Source organism: Vanessa atalanta, chromosome 30 (assembly GCF_905147765.1).
Source record: "Vanessa atalanta chromosome 30, ilVanAtal1.2, whole genome shotgun sequence".
NCBI classification, from domain to species: Eukaryota; Metazoa; Arthropoda; class Insecta; order Lepidoptera; family Nymphalidae; genus Vanessa; species Vanessa atalanta.
In genome coordinates, this window is record NC_061900.1 from 5,237,241 (window position 1) to 5,264,554 (window position 27,314).

Here is a 27,314-nt window from a genome sequence, read left to right on the forward strand (position 1 = left end):
ATTTACATAAACATCCCCAACCCTTTTCGTGTTATGCCGCAGCGGATAATTATCATTTTATTATATTAATTATTGCAATTTATTGCTTTTTAATGAACTCATTTAAAAATTGTAAGGGAATGATCTTTTCATTAGTTTTAGCGTATGATTGTCTAGACGTATGTATGGCGTATGTACAGCGACTGTGCAGGTTACATGGTGCTAGTTTAGTCCTAAACAGTTCAGCTACGAAATAAAATATTATGAATTAACCGTGGTTTTATTTAACTTTTTATGTTAAGGCCTTGCGGGTAAGGCACTCTAAATGCAGTATTTAGGGGACCAGGCTATTGTTTTGGGGTCGAAGAATCGGGAGAATGTTCCCAGGAACTGTTTTCAGCTTCGGTAATTTCGTCAAAATTCCAAGTTCCACCCGCACCACCTTGATGTAAGAAATTCCACAACAGCGCGATTTTTAAGACATTTTCTGCCTCGGACAACCACTCTGTGGAACCAGCTTTCCACATAGTGGTTGTGCGAGGTTTTTCCGGACCGATACGACTTGGGAACCTTCAAGAAAAGAGCGTACTCCTTCCTCAAAGGCCGGCAACGCACCTGCAAGCCCCCCGATGTCGCAGATGTCCGTGGGCGGTGGTAGCCACTTTCCATCAGGTGAGCCTCCTGGTCAATGACATAAAAAAATAAAATAACGCAAAAGTTAAAATACTTTGGTTTTCATCATTGAATGCATTCTTTCCCAATTTATTCTTCCAAATCTTTGCTCAAAAATAAAACCCAGCTTGTGAATAAATATTGTAATTTGTTTAACAACATTCGACCGAAAATTCGGGACTTTCAAACCAACACAACTCCAACATATAAACGTTATTTACATCAAATAAAACTAACGATTTAGATAGTCTTTCAAAAACCGTTACATTTTGGATTTAAACAAGCGAATTGGAAATAATAGTATATCTGTCTCGTTCTATCGTTGAATTTAAAAATTTAAATGTAACCATCAAAGCGTATCATTTTCTCTTTGAAACAATAACAGAGTTGCTTACATTAAAGTATCTTAATTAAATTTATAAATAAATAGCGTCGTCTCGCGTCCGTTTCTTGCGTTAGAGCGAGACAGAACATTACATTTCTTTAGAAAAAATTTAGATACATGTTACAAAATTATTATTGCAATTAATGGCAGTCAATGTTTTGTTAATTTATTTTAAATTGCGATACATTGATACAGTTGGAACCAAATAACACACGTGAGAGTATTTTTACCAGAATTAAATATGGCGGCGAAATTAAAAAACAATTTTAGCACAAATACATAGTAACATTATATAGGAAAAAAAATATTTGTGCGTCTCGGGACGCCCGTCAGAAATAATACCTTTAACTGTCCGAAATACGGACGCTGTTAGCGCTGTTAGAGTAAGTGAGATGGCTCTGCCGCACAGACTGGCACCGTAACGCGTTACGTAACGAAGCGTTCACCCTCCCGTAACAAGTTATCCCTTCAAAACCGATACATAAAAAAAATATTACAACTTTTTAAAAACAAATCTTATTAAATCCTAATAATTACATTGTCAAGAAAAGTTAAAGGAAATTGCAGCTCAATCGCTCATGAAAATAAACCCCTTTAAGTGTGATCCACTGGTTGTTTTCCGGTTAGCTTAAACTGTACTCCAAAATATTACATAAAATTCGGACTAAGAGAACGCGCTCCGACGCCTGTCGGTCACGACTAAAGCCAATTCCAATCACAAGAGTTGTGTAAATAAACAATTTTGACAGCAATTTGACGCGTTATCATTGGTCCTTGAATGATCTATGGTGTCCATTATGGGTTCGAAAAGCTGGCGTTTTGAATGTCCAAAGAGTTTTATCGGAACTATTAAAGTAAAGCTTTTGTTAATTAATTAGTTGTTTGGAATAGTGTTTGTTGTATTTAAATAAATATACATTGATTATGAACGGTTCCTTGTGCACAATATAGCAAAAACTATTAGGATATTGAATGGAATATGAAAATTTAAGGTTATCTTTACTTCTGCTTATATTGGAATCTATACTAATATTATAAACGCGAAAGTAACTCTGTCTGTCTAGCTCTCACGTCCAAACCGCTGATTTGATGAAATTAAGAACGCTTAAGCTTGAATTCCAAGGAAGTTCATAGGCTGTTTATGCTGACATCTCTCTCAAAGTCTTGATGGATGATCAACCCCTAAGACTTTGCATAGATCAAACAGTTTTATTTCACAGAAAACTGAAACTGATTTTTTTTAATAATAATAGTCTTGTAAATTGAAACAATGCTCTGAGCTTAATGTGACAACCCCCTCCCCTTGTCACTCTCGTAGGGGTCTCATAGCAAACTGGTATAATTTACTTAAGATATATCACTTTAAATTTCTTCAAAGACAGCTTTAAACTTAACTCAAAATTAAACAATTTTATAAGAAAATATCAATCAATACGAGAGAATTAAATGTAATTTCTCAATTTGAATTAACGTTTGGGAACAGTGGGTTTACCTAGGTCTATGTTTTTTTACAAATTCCAGATAAAACAATAGATCATAGACAGTATCTTTTATATTTATATTTATGAGTGTTTAGTGGAACTTTATTAAAACTTTACCTAACGCCGGTTTCGCGCAGGTGGAATAAGGTTATATATAAAGCATTCATTTTGGTATTGAAAGACAGACTTACAAAAAAACTTTAGTTATGAATATTTTATTGTTAAAAATTAAATTTTATTTATTAAGAATAATGCATACGTCCAGCCCGTGTTCCCCCCCACTCTCTCCATATTAAATCACATCATATATGTACATATTATAAATAGATCTCCGTAGATTGGTCGCGGCTACCGTTCGCTAGCTTACGTTATGTTACAAGATAATAAATAGTTACTTAAATAAATGTGTTACAGTTTTTGAAACATTGACATTAAATAATGTATACTATCCGTGTGGATGTAGAAACGACAATGGCGTCGCTTCTATTCGCCTCTCACTCGCACATTATCGCTGTCTATACTCACACCCGACAGTCCGTAGTCCAATCCAATGGCAGGAGTTGATCAATGAACAACTTTGTCCTGAATTGACATGACATCATCATCTAAATAATCAGAGATATTTACTATGGATTCGTGAAAAAATGCGTTTTGTGGTTCAACTAAGTTATTATCGAAACTTTGTAAGTAAAATTTAAGTGACAATACTTAAGGAGTTAATTGGAATTTGAGCCGAGATGGTCCAGTGGCTAGAACGCGTGCATCTTAACCGATGATTTCGGATTCAAAAGGCGGTGAAGGAAAAACATCGTGAGGAAACTTGCATGTGTCTATTTTCAACGATTAATTGAGCTCTCGACCAATGACGTCGCGTCAATTCAAGGTCAAATGTCGTTTATTTAGGTTTCATCCTCTTGTGATTGAAATAGATTCATCACTTTTTGTATTTCTTGGTTTCAGTTTAAATCGTCAGTAAGCCAGTGTAGGCGCTAGGGATACCTCAAGTGTTCATACTCTTACAGTGCGTATTTATAAAGGCAGTCCATTTACCTAAATATAATAATCTTAAGAATAAAAAAATATCCTAAAATATATTTACATAGTTTATTGCTTGTATACAGATTTAGGTCTTTAAGTGTAACGTTGTTTAATGGGTGCTTAGTTACATTTGGAGCGAATTCCACTGCACCGTTTTAATTTAAATGGTAGATTTTTACACTTCAAAAGCACGATAAATTGCAAGCAGCGCTATCGCTGAACCCGCTATATTTTGCTAAAGATCTTCGGCTTCTTCTGGTCTTCAGCTGTCCTTGAAGTTTAAGCTCGCTTAATACCTACCAAATTTCATCAAATTCGGTTCAGTAGTTTGCAATAACAACAGACAGACAGAGTTACTTTCGTATTTACAATCTTAGTATGGATTATTAGTCAAACGATATCAAAATCTTAATACAGACGGTACACTAAACACCGCCTAAACAACGTGTCCAACTAAAGCCTTAAATTTTAGTTTTCAATTAAATAACATAATTCACATTTCAAAATATACTGTAATTTGTTTTTTGAGTCAAACTTAATAAATTAAATTAACATGTAACATTACAAGATACAAAAACTGTAACCGTCACGCGATATAACATCCTTAATTATATGTAACAAATCACAGCTTTGCGCTGCTTGCAAGAAATTTGATATTTTCATACAATTAAAAAAAAACTTTGGTTTTTTTGTGTGCAGTACGCATAGGCAACTGTCATTTGCTGTCTCTCTCCCACTCATAGAGATCTTCCAAGATGGTGCGAGATGGAAGCTTCGATACGTAAGTATTTAATAGTTTCAGAAATAAGTGTCGATTTAAAAGTCAGTCTTGTATCAGTTGATAGAAGATTCATTTTCGAAGAGAAGTTTCTGTTAGCGTTTAAATGAAGAATTGTTTAATTATATTTGTTAAATAAATGACTCAGACTTTTCATAATAGACAAAGCAATAGTATTCAAACCGAGACACGAGAGGGTCGAGAATAACTTTGACGTGACTTGTCGAGGTCTTGGATAGTCTATGATATTTGCTATGAATTATAGATTCATTATTAAGCAGAGATGACCCAGTGGTTGGAAAGCGTGCATCTTAACCGGTGATTGCGTGTTCAAACCCAGAAAGCACCGCTGAATATTCACGAGCTATACTTGCGTTTATAATTCAAACATCGTTAAGGATCTTCGAAACATGAATGTGTCTAATTTCAATGAAATTCTGCCACATGTGCATCCCCCAATCCTCATTTGATCAGCTCCAAACTTCCTCAAAAGGGAGAGGAGCCCTTTAATCAGCGGTGGGGTATTCTATAGACACTAGTTTACTATTGTGGATTCGCGAAGACGCGTAAGTTTTGAACGTCAGCGAAGTTGGAATTTCGATTGTAAAATTTAATCACACTAGTGTTTAAGTGTATTATAAAGATATTTCAGTCATGTCTGTTTGTCGTGTATTATAGCATTATGTATATCTAAGGTCTGTTTACCTCCACTCCTTATATTGGTGACTGTCGCTAAGTTTATGAGGAGTCCTTATTAAGGTCGATGCTGTAACAATTTCGTAACACTTGTGAAAATGTTTTGATAGCTTCAAATATCATCATTGTTATTGTAGTCTACAGCATGTCACCCTTTGACATTTTAGAAGAAGGATTTACGTACTTCATGCGATTCGCTAAAAACTCGGCTACATTGTGCACTACTGAGAGTTTACGATTAATATATCTGAACCTAACTACTTATTTCATAACTCCGATAACAGTTCCGTCGACGTTCAAAACGCCAATCGCCAATCCATAGCGAATATCACAGATGAATCAAGCTCTGTCTTCAGTGTCAAAATTATTATATTGCTGGAATTCTCTTAAGATTAGAATATATAAAAGATTTAATTAAAATGAATGTCTGAACTTTTACGATGACGACCATGTTTTAATAATGAAACCCCACCAACAAAGACGCCATCCAGACCGACCCCTGGAATATCGACGAGCAGTTCAACTCTCAAACGTAAAAACAAAAAACGTTTCATAAAAAAGTATTTATTACAATTTATTTAAAATGCGGGTTTTACGATACTCGAACTGATCAACGGAACAAGTCAACAATTATTCAATAATGAATCTTAGTTTATATATAATTAAGGATTACAATCGCTTAGCTTACGTTATCATACAATTTCACAAGTATACACTTTATTTACAATATTTATAACTTAACATCGCGTCCGTCCGTCCGTCCGTCCGTCCGTCGCCACTAACTCGTCTTTACTAAAACGTAAGAGAACCATCAGTAAGAAATAAAACTCGAAAAAGTTGCCCGCGAGCGTTACGTACGAAAACGTTGCATAGAAATATCGTTTGAAATGAAGTTACGGATGCCTCGTAATGTTCGTGTATTGTATTCCCAACCGACTTCAACATAAGCTGGTCTTCAGTTCGTCTGAGCGTCCGAAACGATTTTAAGGTTAATTTTCATATTGAGTTGCGTGCGGAGTCCGAGTGGTCCCACCACGAGATCGTTGCTGTTGGACAGCTTCATTTGGAACGAAGTTCTTTTTCGCGGCTTAAGTGGAGCGAGCTGGTGGAGATTTTAGTAATGAAAGCCACCCCCCCCCCTCGGGCGACTTTCTCTCTCAATTGAATATAATAATAAATATTGGACAACATCACATACACTACTCTAATCCCAATGTTAGCTAAACCACTCATGTGATGGAAAATCAGAAGTAACGACGGCACCACAAACACCTAAGACACCATAGAAAACTAATGAACTTATTCTACATCGACTCGGCCGGGAATCGAACCCGGCACCTCGGAGTGGCGTACCCAAGAAGACCGGTGTACACGCTACTCGACCAGAAAAGTCATCAATATGATTTTATATAATATTTAAAACGTTTTTTTTGTTAACGTTTTAATCCACACGGAATATTTTAATAAGAAATTTATCGTTTTCGTTTCGTATAGCGGAAGCAACTTCGTTCCAACACTATTTATTTACAAGTCTTTGAAGTCGGTTAAAAATAAACACACAGAAAAAAATGGCGAATACATTTGTACATAAAAATCATATCTCTTAAGTGGTCGACATTAATATTATGACGGCAGTTTCGATTCCGGCCTGTATTGGTTTCGGCTCCAAATTTAAGTGATAACATTCATAGTTCTCTGACATATACAATGTTGGGGTAACTGATTACTGTAGTTTCTTGACGGTTCTTTGCAGTAGAATCTACTTATAGGACTTGTGGCCCGTGTAACAGTTGACTCTTACAAGAATCCACTTGAATGAATACTATTTAGACTTAAATAGAATCAAAATTAGTCCTCAAACGTTAAATGTGTATACATTGGGTCTAATCTAATCGTCCCAGACGATCAAACGCACACAATAATCATTTAAACGGGTCCAGCCCTTTTGCCAGTCACTGGCACATATAAAATGTTTTATGTTTTGAGCGACTCCATGGATGGTCCAGTTTACACGCGGTAAGTGGCGCTTTGATAGGGCTCTTAGTTCATTTTGGTGTTAGATAGTCCATTGGTTCAGACTATTAAACTCTACCACACATGGGGCTTCAACGTTGAAACCGAACTTCGAACAGAAATCAAAATATTTCATAAGTATTATAATTTCAAATGACTCAAACTGTAAATGAATTAATTTAAAAACACCCTATATAACACAAGTTCATACACATCAAATATCACGTGTATGTTTGGCCGTCGGATGCACTGTCATTAGACCTACACCAATATGTAAGTGGTTTTAACTCAGTTAAATAAAAGCTTACAACAAACAGTTACCCCAACATATGTCCACTGAATACACTCTCCACTGTACACCCAAAGTTCCAGAAAAGTTAGCTAAAACTCCTCCGTTAGCTTGTAGGCACTGATCCGTCGATTGTTCGTTAACCTACGACGATATCGAGTATTCGTTGTTGTCGTCGCTGGTGTTGATGGTGCCGCTCACGCACCAACACGCGACGGTGAGATCATTGACGTAACGCTACGAGTGGCGCGGGACAGCTCCGTACACCGATCGGTCAGTCTGTCCTGTTAGACTCCATCTGTGGAAAGCAATTATAAATCATTATTTAACTGTAGACGCCCCCCCCCCCCCATCATCTTAGCACAGTGGTGGGATTTATTTACTTGGTGATAGGGCTGTTTGCAAGCCCGTCTGGTACCCAGTATTGTTTAATTCCGGTTTGAAGGGTGAGTGAGCCAGTGTAACTACAGGCACAAGGGACATAACATTTTAGTTCCCGAGGTTGGTGACGCATTGGGTACGTATGGGACATTTCTCACACCGCCATTGTCTATGGGCGATGGTGACCACTTACAATCAGGAGGCACATCTGCCAGTCCGCCTACCTACGTCATATAAAATAACTTAATCACGGCCTTGTTTATAAATGTAGAGATATTAACATTGATAACTCTTACCGTTATCAACGATTTGACGTGCGAAAGAGATAGCATTATTTAACTAATCCATAAACAACCTCTACACTCAAAGCCCGTTGATCATTATTAACAGCGAGATTGTCTAGTGGTCACTTATTAATAAGTGGTCACCACCGCCCATAGACACGTGTCACCAACCTCGAGGGCTAAGGTGTTGTGTCCCCAGGTAAAGTGCCGGTAATATGTATGTCTCACCGTGCGAGGTCGGTGGTCACGCGTACGCGGGGCTGTGTCCGCGGCTCCGGCCCGACCGCCCGTAGCTCTCCGACCGGCTGGAATACACAACGGGCACCATTAGGGTTTACTCACTAATACACACAATAGGGCGCGGCGCCCTCGCGATTGGTGGACGGGACTTATCTCTATTAATATTACAAGGACGGAACCAATTCTAAAAAAGTTTTCAGTGGTAGAAACACACATAATAAGCTATTTGACTGGTTTTTAAAATCCATTTTATATTATTAAGTAGAGGTTAAGGAACCCGGTAAAAGTTGACTTTTTTAATTCTAGTACATATTTGCTGAAAAATATCAAAATTAAAATTCCATATTTAGTGTGTTCCCTCTGTATCGGATACAGTATCAGTATACAGTACAGGTATCTAGTGACTCCCGCGCCGAGCGACGCTCGCACTTAACACGTCTTGCAAGTCTAAAGTTTGATTAATTTTCCCCCTTCATGTATCGGAGAAAAGCGTAAGTACCACACTCTTAACGCAATCATATTCACAAAAAATCGTAACATAAAATTAAAACTACTGCACGTCAAGACCTGTAGTCCCGCTGCGCGTACAGCGTGTACAAGGGGTAGGGACTCCGCCTCGGACTCGGGCTGCGACTCGCGCTGCTCCGGGCCGCGCTCAGCGTGGAGCCCGGCCCGACCCCACTCGGTCCCGCGACCGAGCACCCGCGCCTGCCGTCCGAGCCACTCGTTGCGGTCACTGGAATCGCACGTACAAAAATATCACAAAGTGAACTCTTCCATTCTGAAACGCTGCTCTGAAGTGGAAGCACACAGAAGCGACACTCACCGCGGGCGCGCGCGGCGGGCGCGGCGGGCGCGGGGGGCGCGGCGCCGGCGGCCGCCAGCGCGGAGGGGCTGGGGGAGGCGCGGCTGCGCACGCCCGCGAAGTCTGCCGGACGCCACGCGCCACATGCGACAGTACACTGAGTGACCTGCCTGCCGCCGCCTGCCGCGCGCGTGTGCTCGTAGCTCATTGCGATACCACGTACACAACGAACACACGATTGATCTGTGATATCCACAGCGAATATCACAGATCAATCGAGCTCTCGACCGATGGTGTCGCGTCAATTTGCTGTCAAATGTCGTTTATTTGACTTTTCTCCTCTCATGGTTAGAATAGAGTATAATTTAATGTTTGCGTTTAAAGTACCCCTATTTTCCCGTTTATATACTCGTATGTGTTTTGAAGAAATCGTACCTTTGTATATATAAAAAAATACTCGTTTCTTTCAATACAAGGCATAGGTAGCGGAGTGTATCACGATTATTAAAATTAACTGTGTTAGTACAAGATACGAAAAGCTCATTCACTTACATTATAACAGACAGACTATTCATTACGTAATATAAAATATACTTTTTAAATATAATTTGCATTAAACAAACAGCGGCCTCGTAAAATTCGTTTAGTTTAGTTAGACACACGCATCAAAACGTTATTTACATAAACATCCCCAACCCTTTTCGTGTTATGCCGCAGCGGATAATTATCATTTTACTATATTAATTATTGCAATTTATTGCTTTTTAATGAACTCATTTAAAAATTGTAAGGGAATGATCTTTTCATTAGTTTTAGCGTATGATTGTCTAGACGTATGTATGGCGTATGTATAGTCCTAAACAGTTCAGCTACGAAATAAAATATTATGAATTAACCGTGGTTTTATTTAACTTTTTATGTTAAGGCCTTGCGGGTAAGGCACTTTTAATGCAGTATTTAGGGGACCGGGCTGCTGTCTTGAGGTCGAAGAATCGGGAGAATGTTCCCAGGAACTGTTTTCACCTTCGGACATTTCGTCAAAATTCCAAGTTCCACCCGCACCACCTAGATGTAAGAAATTCCACAACAGCGCGATTTTTAAGACATTTTCTGCCTCGCACAACCATTCTGTGGAACCGGCTTTCGCCGGCGGTTTTCCGAACCGATACGACTTGGGAACCTTCAAGAAAAGAGCGTACTCCTTCCTCAAAGGCCGACAACGCGCCTGCAAGCCCAGGTGTCGCAGATGTCCGTGGGCGGTGGTAGCCACTTTCCATCAGGTGAGCCTCCTGGTCAATGACATAAAAAAATAAAATAACGCAAAAGCTAAAATACTTTGGTTTTCATCATTGAATGCATTATTTTCCAATTTATTCTTCCAAATCTTTGCTCAAAAATAAAACCCAGCTTGTGAATAAATATTGTAATTTGTTTAACAACATTCGACCGAAAATTCGGGACTTACAAACCAACACAACTCCAACATATAAACGTTATTTACATCAAATAAAACTAACGATTTAGATAGTCTTTCAAAAACTGTTACATTTGGATTTAAACATGCGAATTGGAAATAATAGTATATCTGTCTCGCTCTATCGTTGAATTAAAAATTTAAATGTAACCATCAAAGCGTAACATTTTCTCTTTGAAACAATAACAGAGTTGCTTACATTATCTTAATTAAATTTATAAATAAATAGCGTCGTCTCGCGTCTGTTTCTTGCGTTAGAGCGAGACAGAACATTACATTTCTTTAGAAAAAATGTAGATACATGTTACAAATTTATTATTGCAATTAATGGCAGTCAATATTTTGTTAATTTATTTTAAATTGCGATACATTGATACAGTTGGAACCAAATAACACACGTGAGAGTATTTTTACCAGAATTAAATATGGCAGCGAAATTAAAAAACAATTTTAGCACAAATACATAGTAACATTATATAGGAAAAAAAATATTTGTGCGTCTCGGGACGCCCGTCAGAAATAATACCTTTAACTGTCCGAAATACGGACGCTGTTAGCGCTGTTAGAGTAAGTGAGATGGCTCTGCCGCACAGACTGGCACCGTAACGCGTTACGTAACGAAGCTGTTCACCCTCCCGTAACAAGTTATCCCTTCAAAACCGATACATAAAAAAAATATTACAACTTTTTAAAAACAAATCTTATTAAATCCTAATAATTACATTGTCAAGAAAAGTTAAAGGAAATTGCAGCTCAGTCGCTCATGAAAATAAACCCCTTTAAAATGTGAACCACTGGTTGTTTTCCGGTTAGCTTAAAGTGTACATAAAAAAATTACATAAAATTCGGACTAAGAGAACGCGCTCCGACGTCTGTCGGTCACGACTAAAGCCAATTCCAATCACAAGAGTTGTGTAAATAAACAATTTTGACAGCAATTTGACGCGTTATCATTGGTCCTTGAATGATCTATGGTGTCCATTATGGGTTCGAAAAGCTGGCGTTTTGAATGTCCAAAGAGTTTTATCGGAACTATTAAAGTAAAGCTTTTGTTAATTAATTAGTTGTTTGGAATAGTGTTTGTTGTATTTAAATAAATATACATTGATTATGAACGGTTCCTTGTGCACAATATAGCAAAAACTATTAGGATATTGCATGGAATATGAAAATTTAAGGTTATCTTTACTTCTGCTTATATTGGAATCTATACTAATATTATAAACGCGAAAGTAACTCTGTCTGTCTAGCTCTCACGTCCAAACCGCTGATTTGATGAAATTAAGAACGCTTAAGCTTGAATTCCAAGGAAGTTCATAGGCTGTTTATGCTGACATATCTCTCAAAGTCTTGATGAATGATCAACCCCTAAGATTAGACATATAGATAGATCAAACAGATTTATTTCACAGAAAACTGAAACTGATTTTTTTTAAATAATAATAGTCTTGTAAATTAAAAGAATGGTCTAAGCTTAATGTGACAACCCCCTCCCCTTGTCACTCTCGTAGGGGTCTCATAGCAAACTGGTATAATTTACTTGGGATATATCACTTTAAATCTCTTGAAAGACAGCTTTAAACTTAACTCAAAATTAAACAATTTTATAAGAAATCATCAATCGATATGAGAGAATTAAATGTATTTCTCAATTTGAATTAACGTTCGAGAACAGTGGGTTTAGGTCTATGTTTTTTACAAATTAAAGATAAAACAATAGAACTCTTTATATTTATGAGTATTTTCAATTATAATCGTAATAATTTATAAATCATACTTTACTTTTAGTGTTTAGTGGAACTTTATTAAAACTTTACCTAACGCCTAATAAGGTTTTATATAAAGCATTCATTTTGGTATTGAAAGAAAGACGTACAAAAAAACTTTAGTTATGTATACAGAATAACTCATCCAAAGTTTCATCACAATCGGATGAATTGTTTAACAACGCATAGTCCTGACTATTGTTAAAAACTAAATTGTATTTATTAAGAATAATGCATACTATTCGTCAGTTTAATTTCATCTGAATTACGAACGAACGTCATTCAGAGCTAATTTAAAAGCAGCTCGTGTTCCCCCCCACTCCCTCCATATTAAATCACATCATATATGTACATATTATAAATAGATCTCCGTAGATTGGTCGCAGCTACCGTTCGCTAGCTTACGTTATGTTACAAGATAATAAATAGTTACTTAAATAAATGTGTTACAGTTTTTGTAACATTGACATTAAATAATGTATACTATCCGTGTGGATGTGGAATCGACAATGGCGTCGCTTCTATTCGCCTCTCACTCGCACATTATCGCTGTCTATACTCACACCCGACAGTCCGTAGTCCAATCCAATGGCAGGAGTTGATCAATGAACAACTTTGTCCTGAATTGACATGACGTCATCGGGATCTAAATAATCAGAGATATTTACTATGGATTCGTGAAAAAATGCGTTTTGTGGTTCAGCTAAGGTGTTATCGAAACTTTGCAAGTAAAATTTAAGTGACAATACTTAAGGAGTTAATTGGAATTTGAGCCGAGATGGCCCAGTGGTTAGAACGCGTGCATCTTAACCGATGATTTCGGATTCAAACCCAGGCAGGCACCACTAAATTTTCATGTGCTTATTTTGTGTTTAAAATTCATCTCGTGCTCGGCGGTAAAGGAAAAACATCGTGAGGAAACCTGCATGTGTCTATTTTCAACGATTAATTGAGCTCTCGACCAATGACGTCGCCTCAATTCAAGGTCAAATGTCGTTTATTTAGGTTTCATCCTCTTGTGATTGAAATAGATTCATCACTTTTTGTATTTCTTGGTTTCAGTTTAAATCGTCAGTAAGCCAGTGTAGGCGCTAGGGATACCTCAAGTGTTCATACTCTTACAGTGCGTATTTATAAAGGCAGTCCATTTACCTAAATATAATAATCTTAAGAATAAAAAAATATCCTAAAATATATTTACATAGTTTATTGCTTGTATACAGATTTAGGTCTTTAAGTGTAACGTTGTTTAATGGGTGCTTAGTTACATTTGGAGCGAATTCCACTGCACCGTTTTAATTTAAATGGTAGATTTTTACACTTCAAAAGCACGATAAATTGCAAGCAGCGCTATCGCTGAACCCGCTATATTTTGCTAAAGATCTTCGGCTTCTTCTGGTCTTCAGCTGTCCTTGAAGTTTAAGCTCGCTTAATACCTACCAAATTTCATCAAATTCGGTTCAGTAGTTTGCAATAACAACAGACAGACAGAGTTACTTTCGTATTTACAATCTTAGTATGGATTATTAGTCAAACGATATCAAAATCTTAATACAGACGGTACACTAAACACCGCCTAAACAACGTGTCCAACTAAAGCCTTAAATTTTAGTTTTCAATTAAATAACATAATTCACATTTCAAAATATACTGTAATTTGTTTTTTGAGTCAAACTTAATAAATTAAATTAACATGTAACATTACAAGATACAAAAACTGTAACCGTCACGCGATATAACATCCTTAATTATATGTAACAAATCACAGCTTTGCGCTGCTTGCAAGAAATTTGATATTTTCATACAATTAAAAAAAAACTTTGGTTTTTTTGTGTGCAGTACGCATAGGCAACTGTCATTTGCTGTCTCTCTCCCACTCATAGAGATCTTCCAAGATGGTGCGAGATGGAAGCTTCGATACGTAAGTATTTAATAGTTTCAGAAATAAGTGTCGATTTAAAAGTCAGTCTTGTATCAGTTGATAGAAGATTCATTTTCGAAGAGAAGTTTCTGTTAGCGTTTAAATGAAGAATTGTTTAATTATATTTGTTAAATAAATGACTCAGACTTTTCATAATAGACAAAGCAATAGTATTCAAACCGAGACACGAGAGGGTCGAGAATAACTTTGACGTGACTTGTCGAGGTCTTGGATAGTCTATGATATTTGCTATGAATTATAGATTCATTATTAAGCAGAGATGACCCAGTGGTTGGAAAGCGTGCATCTTAACCGGTGATTGCGTGTTCAAACCCAGAAAGCACCGCTGAATATTCACGAGCTATACTTGCGTTTATAATTCAAACATCGTTAAGGATCTTCGAAACATGAATGTGTCTAATTTCAATGAAATTCTGCCACATGTGCATCCCCCAATCCTCATTTGATCAGCTCCAAACTTCCTCAAAAGGGAGAGGAGCCCTTTAATCAGCGGTGGGGTATTCTATAGACACTAGTTTACTATTGTGGATTCGCGAAGACGCGTAAGTTTTGAACGTCAGCGAAGTTGGAATTTCGATTGTAAAATTTAATCACACTAGTGTTTAAGTGTATTATAAAGATATTTCAGTCATGTCTGTTTGTCGTGTATTATAGCATTATGTATATCTAAGGTCTGTTTACCTCCACTCCTTATATTGGTGACTGTCGCTAAGTTTATGAGGAGTCCTTATTAAGGTCGATGCTGTAACAATTTCGTAACACTTGTGAAAATGTTTTGATAGCTTCAAATATCATCATTGTTATTGTAGTCTACAGCATGTCACCCTTTGACATTTTAGAAGAAGGATTTACGTACTTCATGCGATTCGCTAAAAACTCGGCTACATTGTGCACTACTGAGAGTTTACGATTAATATATCTGAACCTAACTACTTATTTCATAACTCCGATAACAGTTCCGTCGACGTTCAAAACGCCAATCGCAAATCCATAGCGAATATCACAGATGAATCAAGCTCTGTCTTCAGTGTCAAAATTATTATATTGCTGGAATTCTCTTAAGATTAGAATATATAAAAGATTTAATTAAAATGAATGTCTGAACTTTTACGATGACGACCATGTTTTAATAATGAAACCCCACCAACAAAGACGCCATCCACACCGACCCCTGGAATATCGACGAGCGGTTCAACTCTCAAACGTAAAAACAAAAAACGTTTCATAAAAAAGTATTTATTACAATTTATTTAAAATGCGGGTTTTACGATACTCGAATTGATCAACGGAACAAGTCAACAATTATTCAATAATGAATCTTAGTTTATATATAATTAAGGATTACAATCGCTTAGCTTACGTTATCATACAATTTCACAAGTATACACTTTATTTACAATATTTATAACTTAACATCGCGTCCGTCCGTCCGTCCGTCCGTCCGTCGCCACTAACTCGTCTTTACTAAAACGTAAGAGAACCATCAGTAAGAAATAAAACTCGAAAAAGTTGCCCGCGAGCGTTACGTACGAAAACGTTGCGGAGAAATATCGTTTGAAATGAAGATACGGATGCCTCGTAATGTTCGTGTATTGTATTCCCAACCGACTTCAACATAAGCTGGTCTTCAGTTCGTCTGAGCGTCCGAAACGATTTTAAGGTTAATTTTCATATTGAGTTGCGTGCGGAGTCCGAGTGGTCCCACCACGATATCGTTGCTGTTGGACAGCTTCATTTGGAACGAAGTTCCTTTACGCGGCTTAAGTGGAGCGAGCTGGTGGAGATTTTAGTAATGAAGCCACCCCCCCCTCGGGCGACTTTCTCTCTCAATTGAATTTAATAATAAATATTAGACAACATCACACACATTACTCTGATCCCGATGTAAGTAGCTAAAGCACTTGTGTTATGGAAAATCAGAAGTAACGACGGCACCACAAACACCGAGACCCGAGACACCATAGAAAACTAATGAACTTTTTCTACATCGACTCGGCCGGGAATCGAACCCGGCACCTCGGAGTGGCGTACCCAAGAAGACCGGTGTACACGCTACTCGACCAGAAAAGTCATCAATATGATTTTATATAATATTTTTTGTTAACGTTTTAATCCACACGGAATATTTTAATAAGAAATTTATCGTTTTCGTTTCGTATAGCGGAAGCAACTTCGTTCCAACACTATTTATTTACAAGTCTTTGAAGTCGGTTAAAAATAAACACACAGAAAAAAATGGCGAATACATTTATACATAAAAATCATATCTCTTAAGTGGTCGACATTAATATTATGACGGCAGTTTCGATTCCGGCCTGTATTGGTTTCGGCTCCAAATTTGAGTGATAACATTCATAGTTCTCTGACATATACAATGTTGGGGTAACTGATTACTGTAGTTTCTTGACGGTTCTTTGCAGTAGAATCTACTTATAGGACTTGTGGCCCGTGTAAAAGTTGACAGTGTATAAGAATCCACTCGAATGAATACTATTTAGACTTAAATAGAATCAAAATTAGTCCTCAAATGTTAAATGTGTATACATTGGGTCTAATCTAATCGTCCCAGACGATCAAACGCACACAAAAATCATCAAAACGGGTCCAGCCCTTTTGCCAGTCACTGGCACATACACGTCAACTAGTTATAAAATATGTAAAGATAATAAAATATATCTTAACACCTGACATCATTCAAGGGAATTTCGAATAACCTTGAAACTAACTTTTAATGATTACTTAATTAATTTCCTGTTTTAACAGTGGAAAACCAACGCGTACGCACGTAAACTTCTGAGTTATTGTAACGTGAGATAGACTCTTTTTGTTAACACTAAACGTAACGCAGGCGCGTCTTAATCCAGCAAGTGCTAACAGCCAGCCGGTGAGGCACCTTAGAAGGTCTAAAATATTTATTGAAGGAAAAGGGACACCCGAGCGAGGGCCTGTCTATATATAACAAATGAATCCCTATGAGCCACGCCATGAGTTGGTAACGTGTTTACCGATATCATAAATCTTTTATAATAGTTCTCGGAGCGATTGTCACGGGTTTTCTAATAGGGACTGGACGACTGAACTGTTTCGATAAAATGTTTTATGTTTTGAGCGACTCCATGGATGGTCCAATTTACACGCGGTAAGTGGCGCTTTGATAGGGCTCTTAGTTCATTTTGGTGTTAGATAGTCCATTAGTTGAATAAACTAATAAACTCAATAATAAACTCAACAACACACGGGGCTTCAACGTTGAAACCGGTTAAATAAAAGCTTGCAACAAACAGTTACCCCAACATATGTCCACTGAATACACTCTCCACTGTACACCCAAAGTTCCAGAAAAGTTAGCTAAAACTCCTCCGTTAGCTTGTAGGCACTGATCCGTCGATTGTTCGTTAACCTACGACGATATCGAGTATTCGTTGTTGTCGTCGCTGGTGTTGATGGTGCCGCTCACGCACCAACACGCGACGGTGAGATCATTGACGTAACGCTACGAGTGGCGCGGGACAGCTCCGTACACCGATCGGTCAGTCTGTCCTGTTAGACTCCATCTGTGGAAAGCAATTATAAATCATTATTTAACTGTAGACGCCCCCCCCCCCATCATCTTAGCACAGTGGCGGGATTTATTTACTTGGTGGCAGGGCTGTTTGCAAGCCCGTCTGGTACCCAGTATTGTTTAATTCCGGTTTGAAGGGTGAGTGAGCCAGTGTAACTACAGGCACAAGGGACATAACATTTTAGTTCCCGAGGTTGGTGACGCATTGGTGATGTATGGGACATTTCTCACACCGCCATTGTCTATGGGCGATGGTGACCACTTACAATCTGGAGGCACATCTGCCAGTCCGCCTACCTACGTCATATAAAATAACTTAATCACGGCCTTGTTTATAAATGTAGAGATATTAACATTGATAACTCTTACCGTTATCAACGATTTGACGTGCGAAAGAGATAGCATTATTTAACTAATCCATAAACAACCTCTACACTCAAAGCCCGTTGATCATTATTAACAGCGAGATTGTCTAGTGGTCACTTATTAATATTATTATTTTTTAATAAATTAGGACGCGGTCAGGGCACTCGATAAGTGGTCACCACCGCCCATAGACACGTGTCACCAACCTCGAGAGCTGAGGTGTTGTGTCCCCAGGTAAAGTGCCGGTAATATGTATGTCTCACCGTGCGAGGTCGGTGGTCACGCGTACGCGGGGCTGTGTCCGCGGCTCCGGCCCGACCGCCCGTAGCTCTCCGACCGGCTGGAATACACAACGGGCACCATTAGGGTTTACTCACTAATACACACAATAGGGCGCGGCGCCCTCGCGATTGGTGGACGGGACTTATCTCTATTAATATTACAAGGACGGAACCAATTCTAAAAAAGTTTTCACCGTTAGAGACACACACATTATTCAAGAGAGCTATCGGGTATAATCCGAGCGAAGCTGGTCATATCGCTAGTCAAGTCAAATCAAATCAAGTCAAGTTTATTCAAGTAAAAAAAGGAAAGCAGCCTCCAGCGAGAAGAAACGGCAAGAAACTTGTTTTTTTTTTTACAATAATTAGTGTCCTGTGACGAACCCGAGCCTAAATCCAGGCGGTTTTTTTTTCTAAAAAGTATTCATTTAATGAATAATAAGATTTATTTAATAATTTAGTCTCAATAAACTTTTTAAATTCAGTAAATGGTAAATTGGTTACATTTCCCGGTATCTTATTATACATGCGTATACCATTGCCCAAAGACGTTCTCTGTACCGTATGCAAACGGAAAGTGGGGGTTACGAGTTTATTCTTATTTCTTGTATTAATAGTATTTATTGTGTATAGTGCCTCACGAATAGCCGATGGGATATCGTGACGCATGTGTGTTCCCTCTGTATCGGGTACAGTATCAGTATACAGTACAGGTATCTAGTGACTCCCGCGCCGAGCGACGCTCGCACTTAACACGTCTTGCAAGTCTAAAGTTTGATTAGTTTTCCCCCTTCATGTATCGGAGAAAAGCGTAAGTACCACACTCTTAACGCAATCATATTCACAAAAAATCGTAACATAAAATTAAAACTACTGCACGTCAAGACCTGTAGTCCCGCTGCGCGTACAGCGTGTACAAGGGGTAGGGACTCCGCCTCGGACTCGGGCTGCGACTCGCGCTGCTCCGGGCCGCGCTCAGCGTGGAGCCCGGCCCGACCCCACTCGGTCCCGCGACCGAGCACCCGCGCCTGCCGTCCGAGCCACTCGTTGCGGTCACTGGAATCGCACGTACAAAAATATCACAAAGTGAACTCTTCCATTCTGAAACGCTGCTCTGAAGTGGAAGCACACAGAAGCGACACTCACCGCGGGCGCGCGCGGCGGGCGCGGCGGGCGCGGGGGGCGCGGCGCCGGCGGCCGCCAGCGCGGAGGGGCTGGGGGAGGCGCGGCTGCGCACGCCCGCGAAGTCTGCCGGACGCCACGCGCCACATGCGACAGTACACTGAGTGACCTGCCTGCCGCCGCCTGCCGCGCGCGTGTGCTCGTAGCTCATTGCGATACCACGTACACAACGAACACACGATTGATCTGTGATATCCACAGCGAATATCACAGATCAATCGAGCTCTCGACCGATGGTGTCGCGTCAATTTGCTGTCAAATGTCGTTTATTTGACTTTTCTCCTCTCATGGTTAGAATAGAGTATAATTTAATGTTTGCGTTTAAAGTACCCCTATTTTCCCGTTTATGTACTCGTATGTGTTTTGAAGAAATCGTAGCTTTGTATATATAAAAAAATACTCGTTTCTTTCAATACAAGGCATAGGTAGCGGAGTGTATCACGATTATTAAAATTAACTGTGTTAGTACAAGATACGAAAAGCTCATTCACTTACATTATAACAGACAGACTATTCATTACGTAATATAAAATATACTTTTTAAATATAATTTGCATTAAACAAACAGCGGCCTCGTAAAATTCGTTTAGTTTAGTTAGACACACGCATCAAAACGTTATTTACATAAACATCCCCAACCCTTTTCGTGTTATGCCGCAGCGGATAATTATCATTTTACTATATTAATTATTGCAATTTATTGCTTTTTAATGAACTCATTTAAAAATTGTAAGGGAATGATCTTTTCATTAGTTTTAGCGTATGATTGTCTAGACGTATGTATGGCGTATGTATAGTCCTAAACAGTTCAGCTACGAAATAAAATATTATGAATTAACCGTGGTTTTATTTAACTTTTTATGTTAAGGCCTTGCGGGTAAGGCACTTTTAATGCAGTATTTAGGGGACCGGGCTGCTGTCTTGAGGTCGAAGAATCGGGAGAATGTTCCCAGGAACTGTTTTCACCTTCGGACATTTCGTCAAAATTCCAAGTTCCACCCGCACCACCTAGATGTAAGAAATTCCACAACAGCGCGATTTTTAAGACATTTTCTGCCTCGCACAACCATTCTGTGGAACCGGCTTTCGCCGGCGGTTTTCCGAACCGATACGACTTGGGAACCTTCAAGAAAAGAGCGTACTCCTTCCTCAAAGGCCGACAACGCGCCTGCAAGCCCAGGTGTCGCAGATGTCCGTGGGCGGTGGTAGCCACTTTCCATCAGGTGAGCCTCCTGGTCAATGACATAAAAAAATAAAATAACGCAAAAGCTAAAATACTTTGGTTTTCATCATTGAATGCATTATTTTCCAATTTATTCTTCCAAATCTTTGCTCAAAAATAAAACCCAGCTTGTGAATAAATATTGTAATTTGTTTAACAACATTCGACCGAAAATTCGGGACTTACAAACCAACACAACTCCAACATATAAACGTTATTTACATCAAATAAAACTAACGATTTAGATAGTCTTTCAAAAACTGTTACATTTGGATTTAAACATGCGAATTGGAAATAATAGTATATCTGTCTCGCTCTATCGTTGAATTAAAAATTTAAATGTAACCATCAAAGCGTAACATTTTCTCTTTGAAACAATAACAGAGTTGCTTACATTATCTTAATTAAATTTATAAATAAATAGCGTCGTCTCGCGTCTGTTTCTTGCGTTAGAGCGAGACAGAACATTACATTTCTTTAGAAAAAATGTAGATACATGTTACAAATTTATTATTGCAATTAATGGCAGTCAATATTTTGTTAATTTATTTTAAATTGCGATACATTGATACAGTTGGAACCAAATAACACACGTGAGAGTATTTTTACCAGAATTAAATATGGCAGCGAAATTAAAAAACAATTTTAGCACAAATACATAGTAACATTATATAGGAAAAAAAATATTTGTGCGTCTCGGGACGCCCGTCAGAAATAATACCTTTAACTGTCCGAAATACGGACGCTGTTAGCGCTGTTAGAGTAAGTGAGATGGCTCTGCCGCACAGACTGGCACCGTAACGCGTTACGTAACGAAGCTGTTCACCCTCCCGTAACAAGTTATCCCTTCAAAACCGATACATAAAAAAAATATTACAACTTTTTAAAAACAAATCTTATTAAATCCTAATAATTACATTGTCAAGAAAAGTTAAAGGAAATTGCAGCTCAGTCGCTCATGAAAATAAACCCCTTTAAAATGTGAACCACTGGTTGTTTTCCGGTTAGCTTAAAGTGTACATAAAAAAATTACATAAAATTCGGACTAAGAGAACGCGCTCCGACGTCTGTCGGTCACGACTAAAGCCAATTCCAATCACAAGAGTTGTGTAAATAAACAATTTTGACAGCAATTTGACGCGTTATCATTGGTCCTTGAATGATCTATGGTGTCCATTATGGGTTCGAAAAGCTGGCGTTTTGAATGTCCAAAGAGTTTTATCGGAACTATTAAAGTAAAGCTTTTGTTAATTAATTAGTTGTTTGGAATAGTGTTTGTTGTATTTAAATAAATATACATTGATTATGAACGGTTCCTTGTGCACAATATAGCAAAAACTATTAGGATATTGCATGGAATATGAAAATTTAAGGTTATCTTTACTTCTGCTTATATTGGAATCTATACTAATATTATAAACGCGAAAGTAACTCTGTCTGTCTAGCTCTCACGTCCAAACCGCTGATTTGATGAAATTAAGAACGCTTAAGCTTGAATTCCAAGGAAGTTCATAGGCTGTTTATGCTGACATATCTCTCAAAGTCTTGATGAATGATCAACCCCTAAGATTAGACATATAGATAGATCAAACAGATTTATTTCACAGAAAACTGAAACTGATTTTTTTTAAATAATAATAGTCTTGTAAATTAAAAGAATGGTCTAAGCTTAATGTGACAACCCCCTCCCCTTGTCACTCTCGTAGGGGTCTCATAGCAAACTGGTATAATTTACTTGGGATATATCACTTTAAATCTCTTGAAAGACAGCTTTAAACTTAACTCAAAATTAAACAATTTTATAAGAAATCATCAATCGATATGAGAGAATTAAATGTATTTCTCAATTTGAATTAACGTTCGAGAACAGTGGGTTTAGGTCTATGTTTTTTACAAATTAAAGATAAAACAATAGAACTCTTTATATTTATGAGTATTTTCAATTATAATCGTAATAATTTATAAATCATACTTTACTTTTAGTGTTTAGTGGAACTTTATTAAAACTTTACCTAACGCCTAATAAGGTTTTATATAAAGCATTCATTTTGGTATTGAAAGAAAGACGTACAAAAAAACTTTAGTTATGTATACAGAATAACTCATCCAAAGTTTCATCACAATCGGATGAATTGTTTAACAACGCATAGTCCTGACTATTGTTAAAAACTAAATTGTATTTATTAAGAATAATGCATACTATTCGTCAGTTTAATTTCATCTGAATTACGAACGAACGTCATTCAGAGCTAATTTAAAAGCAGCTCGTGTTCCCCCCCACTCCCTCCATATTAAATCACATCATATATGTACATATTATAAATAGATCTCCGTAGATTGGTCGCAGCTACCGTTCGCTAGCTTACGTTATGTTACAAGATAATAAATAGTTACTTAAATAAATGTGTTACAGTTTTTGTAACATTGACATTAAATAATGTATACTATCCGTGTGGATGTGGAATCGACAATGGCGTCGCTTCTATTCGCCTCTCACTCGCACATTATCGCTGTCTATACTCACACCCGACAGTCCGTAGTCCAATCCAATGGCAGGAGTTGATCAATGAACAACTTTGTCCTGAATTGACATGACGTCATCGGGATCTAAATAATCAGAGATATTTACTATGGATTCGTGAAAAAATGCGTTTTGTGGTTCAGCTAAGGTGTTATCGAAACTTTGCAAGTAAAATTTAAGTGACAATACTTAAGGAGTTAATTGGAATTTGAGCCGAGATGGCCCAGTGGTTAGAACGCGTGCATCTTAACCGATGATTTCGGATTCAAACCCAGGCAGGCACCACTAAATTTTCATGTGCTTATTTTGTGTTTAAAATTCATCTCGTGCTCGGCGGTAAAGGAAAAACATCGTGAGGAAACCTGCATGTGTCTATTTTCAACGATTAATTGAGCTCTCGACCAATGACGTCGCCTCAATTCAAGGTCAAATGTCGTTTATTTAGGTTTCATCCTCTTGTGATTGAAATAGATTCATCACTTTTTGTATTTCTTGGTTTCAGTTTAAATCGTCAGTAAGCCAGTGTAGGCGCTAGGGATACCTCAAGTGTTCATACTCTTACAGTGCGTATTTATAAAGGCAGTCCATTTACCTAAATATAATAATCTTAAGAATAAAAAAATATCCTAAAATATATTTACATAGTTTATTGCTTGTATACAGATTTAGGTCTTTAAGTGTAACGTTGTTTAATGGGTGCTTAGTTACATTTGGAGCGAATTCCACTGCACCGTTTTAATTTAAATGGTAGATTTTTACACTTCAAAAGCACGATAAATTGCAAGCAGCGCTATCGCTGAACCCGCTATATTTTGCTAAAGATCTTCGGCTTCTTCTGGTCTTCAGCTGTCCTTGAAGTTTAAGCTCGCTTAATACCTACCAAATTTCATCAAATTCGGTTCAGTAGTTTGCAATAACAACAGACAGACAGAGTTACTTTCGTATTTACAATCTTAGTATGGATTATTAGTCAAACGATATCAAAATCTTAATACAGACGGTACACTAAACACCGCCTAAACAACGTGTCCAACTAAAGCCTTAAATTTTAGTTTTCAATTAAATAACATAATTCACATTTCAAAATATACTGTAATTTGTTTTTTGAGTCAAACTTAATAAATTAAATTAACATGTAACATTACAAGATACAAAAACTGTAACCGTCACGCGATATAACATCCTTAATTATATGTAACAAATCACAGCTTTGCGCTGCTTGCAAGAAATTTGATATTTTCATACAATTAAAAAAAAACTTTGGTTTTTTTGTGTGCAGTACGCATAGGCAACTGTCATTTGCTGTCTCTCTCCCACTCATAGAGATCTTCCAAGATGGTGCGAGATGGAAGCTTCGATACGTAAGTATTTAATAGTTTCAGAAATAAGTGTCGATTTAAAAGTCAGTCTTGTATCAGTTGATAGAAGATTCATTTTCGAAGAGAAGTTTCTGTTAGCGTTTAAATGAAGAATTGTTTAATTATATTTGTTAAATAAATGACTCAGACTTTTCATAATAGACAAAGCAATAGTATTCAAACCGAGACACGAGAGGGTCGAGAATAACTTTGACGTGACTTGTCGAGGTCTTGGATAGTCTATGATATTTGCTATGAATTATAGATTCATTATTAAGCAGAGATGACCCAGTGGTTGGAAAGCGTGCATCTTAACCGGTGATTGCGTGTTCAAACCCAGAAAGCACCGCTGAATATTCACGAGCTATACTTGCGTTTATAATTCAAACATCGTTAAGGATCTTCGAAACATGAATGTGTCTAATTTCAATGAAATTCTGCCACATGTGCATCCCCCAATCCTCATTTGATCAGCTCCAAACTTCCTCAAAAGGGAGAGGAGCCCTTTAATCAGCGGTGGGGTATTCTATAGACACTAGTTTACTATTGTGGATTCGCGAAGACGCGTAAGTTTTGAACGTCAGCGAAGTTGGAATTTCGATTGTAAAATTTAATCACACTAGTGTTTAAGTGTATTATAAAGATATTTCAGTCATGTCTGTTTGTCGTGTATTATAGCATTATGTATATCTAAGGTCTGTTTACCTCCACTCCTTATATTGGTGACTGTCGCTAAGTTTATGAGGAGTCCTTATTAAGGTCGATGCTGTAACAATTTCGTAACACTTGTGAAAATGTTTTGATAGCTTCAAATATCATCATTGTTATTGTAGTCTACAGCATGTCACCCTTTGACATTTTAGAAGAAGGATTTACGTACTTCATGCGATTCGCTAAAAACTCGGCTACATTGTGCACTACTGAGAGTTTACGATTAATATATCTGAACCTAACTACTTATTTCATAACTCCGATAACAGTTCCGTCGACGTTCAAAACGCCAATCGCCAATCCATAGCGAATATCACAGATGAATCAAGCTCTGTCTTCAGTGTCAAAATTATTATATTGCTGGAATTCTCTTAAGATTAGAATATATAAAAGATTTAATTAAAATGAATGTCTGAACTTTTACGATGACGACCATGTTTTAATAATGAAACCCCACCAACAAAGACGCCATCCAGACCGACCCCTGGAATATCGACGAGCAGTTCAACTCTCAAACGTAAAAACAAAAAACGTTTCATAAAAAAGTATTTATTACAATTTATTTAAAATGCGGGTTTTACGATACTCGAACTGATCAACGGAACAAGTCAACAATTATTCAATAATGAATCTTAGTTTATATATAATTAAGGATTACAATCGCTTAGCTTACGTTATCATACAATTTCACAAGTATACACTTTATTTACAATATTTATAACTTAACATCGCGTCCGTCCGTCCGTCCGTCCGTCCGTCGCCACTAACTCGTCTTTACTAAAACGTAAGAGAACCATCAGTAAGAAATAAAACTCGAAAAAGTTGCCCGCGAGCGTTACGTACGAAAACGTTGCATAGAAATATCGTTTGAAATGAAGTTACGGATGCCTCGTAATGTTCGTGTATTGTATTCCCAACCGACTTCAACATAAGCTGGTCTTCAGTTCGTCTGAGCGTCCGAAACGATTTTAAGGTTAATTTTCATATTGAGTTGCGTGCGGAGTCCGAGTGGTCCCACCACGAGATCGTTGCTGTTGGACAGCTTCATTTGGAACGAAGTTCTTTTTCGCGGCTTAAGTGGAGCGAGCTGGTGGAGATTTTAGTAATGAAAGCCACCCCCCCCCCTCGGGCGACTTTCTCTCTCAATTGAATATAATAATAAATATTGGACAACATCACATACACTACTCTAATCCCAATGTTAGCTAAACCACTCATGTGATGGAAAATCAGAAGTAACGACGGCACCACAAACACCTAAGACACCATAGAAAACTAATGAACTTATTCTACATCGACTCGGCCGGGAATCGAACCCGGCACCTCGGAGTGGCGTACCCAAGAAGACCGGTGTACACGCTACTCGACCAGAAAAGTCATCAATATGATTTTATATAATATTTAAAACGTTTTTTTTGTTAACGTTTTAATCCACACGGAATATTTTAATAAGAAATTTATCGTTTTCGTTTCGTATAGCGGAAGCAACTTCGTTCCAACACTATTTATTTACAAGTCTTTGAAGTCGGTTAAAAATAAACACACAGAAAAAAATGGCGAATACATTTGTACATAAAAATCATATCTCTTAAGTGGTCGACATTAATATTATGACGGCAGTTTCGATTCCGGCCTGTATTGGTTTCGGCTCCAAATTTAAGTGATAACATTCATAGTTCTCTGACATATACAATGTTGGGGTAACTGATTACTGTAGTTTCTTGACGGTTCTTTGCAGTAGAATCTACTTATAGGACTTGTGGCCCGTGTAACAGTTGACTCTTACAAGAATCCACTTGAATGAATACTATTTAGACTTAAATAGAATCAAAATTAGTCCTCAAACGTTAAATGTGTATACATTGGGTCTAATCTAATCGTCCCAGAC

At 37.7% G+C, this 27,314-nt stretch overlaps 2 long non-coding RNA genes across 2 annotated transcripts; both read right to left on the reverse strand.

Moving 5' to 3' along the window:
- Positions 1-7,191: 7,191 nt before the first annotated feature.
- Positions 7,192-8,972, reverse strand: LOC125075329. The gene is made up of 3 exons (XR_007120198.1): positions 8,804-8,972; positions 8,225-8,301; positions 7,192-7,629 (listed from the first exon to the last, which is right to left on the reverse strand). It is a non-coding gene; the product is annotated as an uncharacterized LOC125075329 (long non-coding RNA).
- A 7,886-nt stretch (positions 8,973-16,858) lies between these two features.
- On the reverse strand, positions 16,859-19,487 carry LOC125075327. The gene is made up of 3 exons (XR_007120196.1): positions 19,320-19,487; positions 18,415-18,491; positions 16,859-17,777 (listed from the first exon to the last, which is right to left on the reverse strand). It is a non-coding gene; the product is annotated as an uncharacterized LOC125075327 (long non-coding RNA).
- Between the last annotated feature and the right edge of the window lie 7,827 nt (positions 19,488-27,314).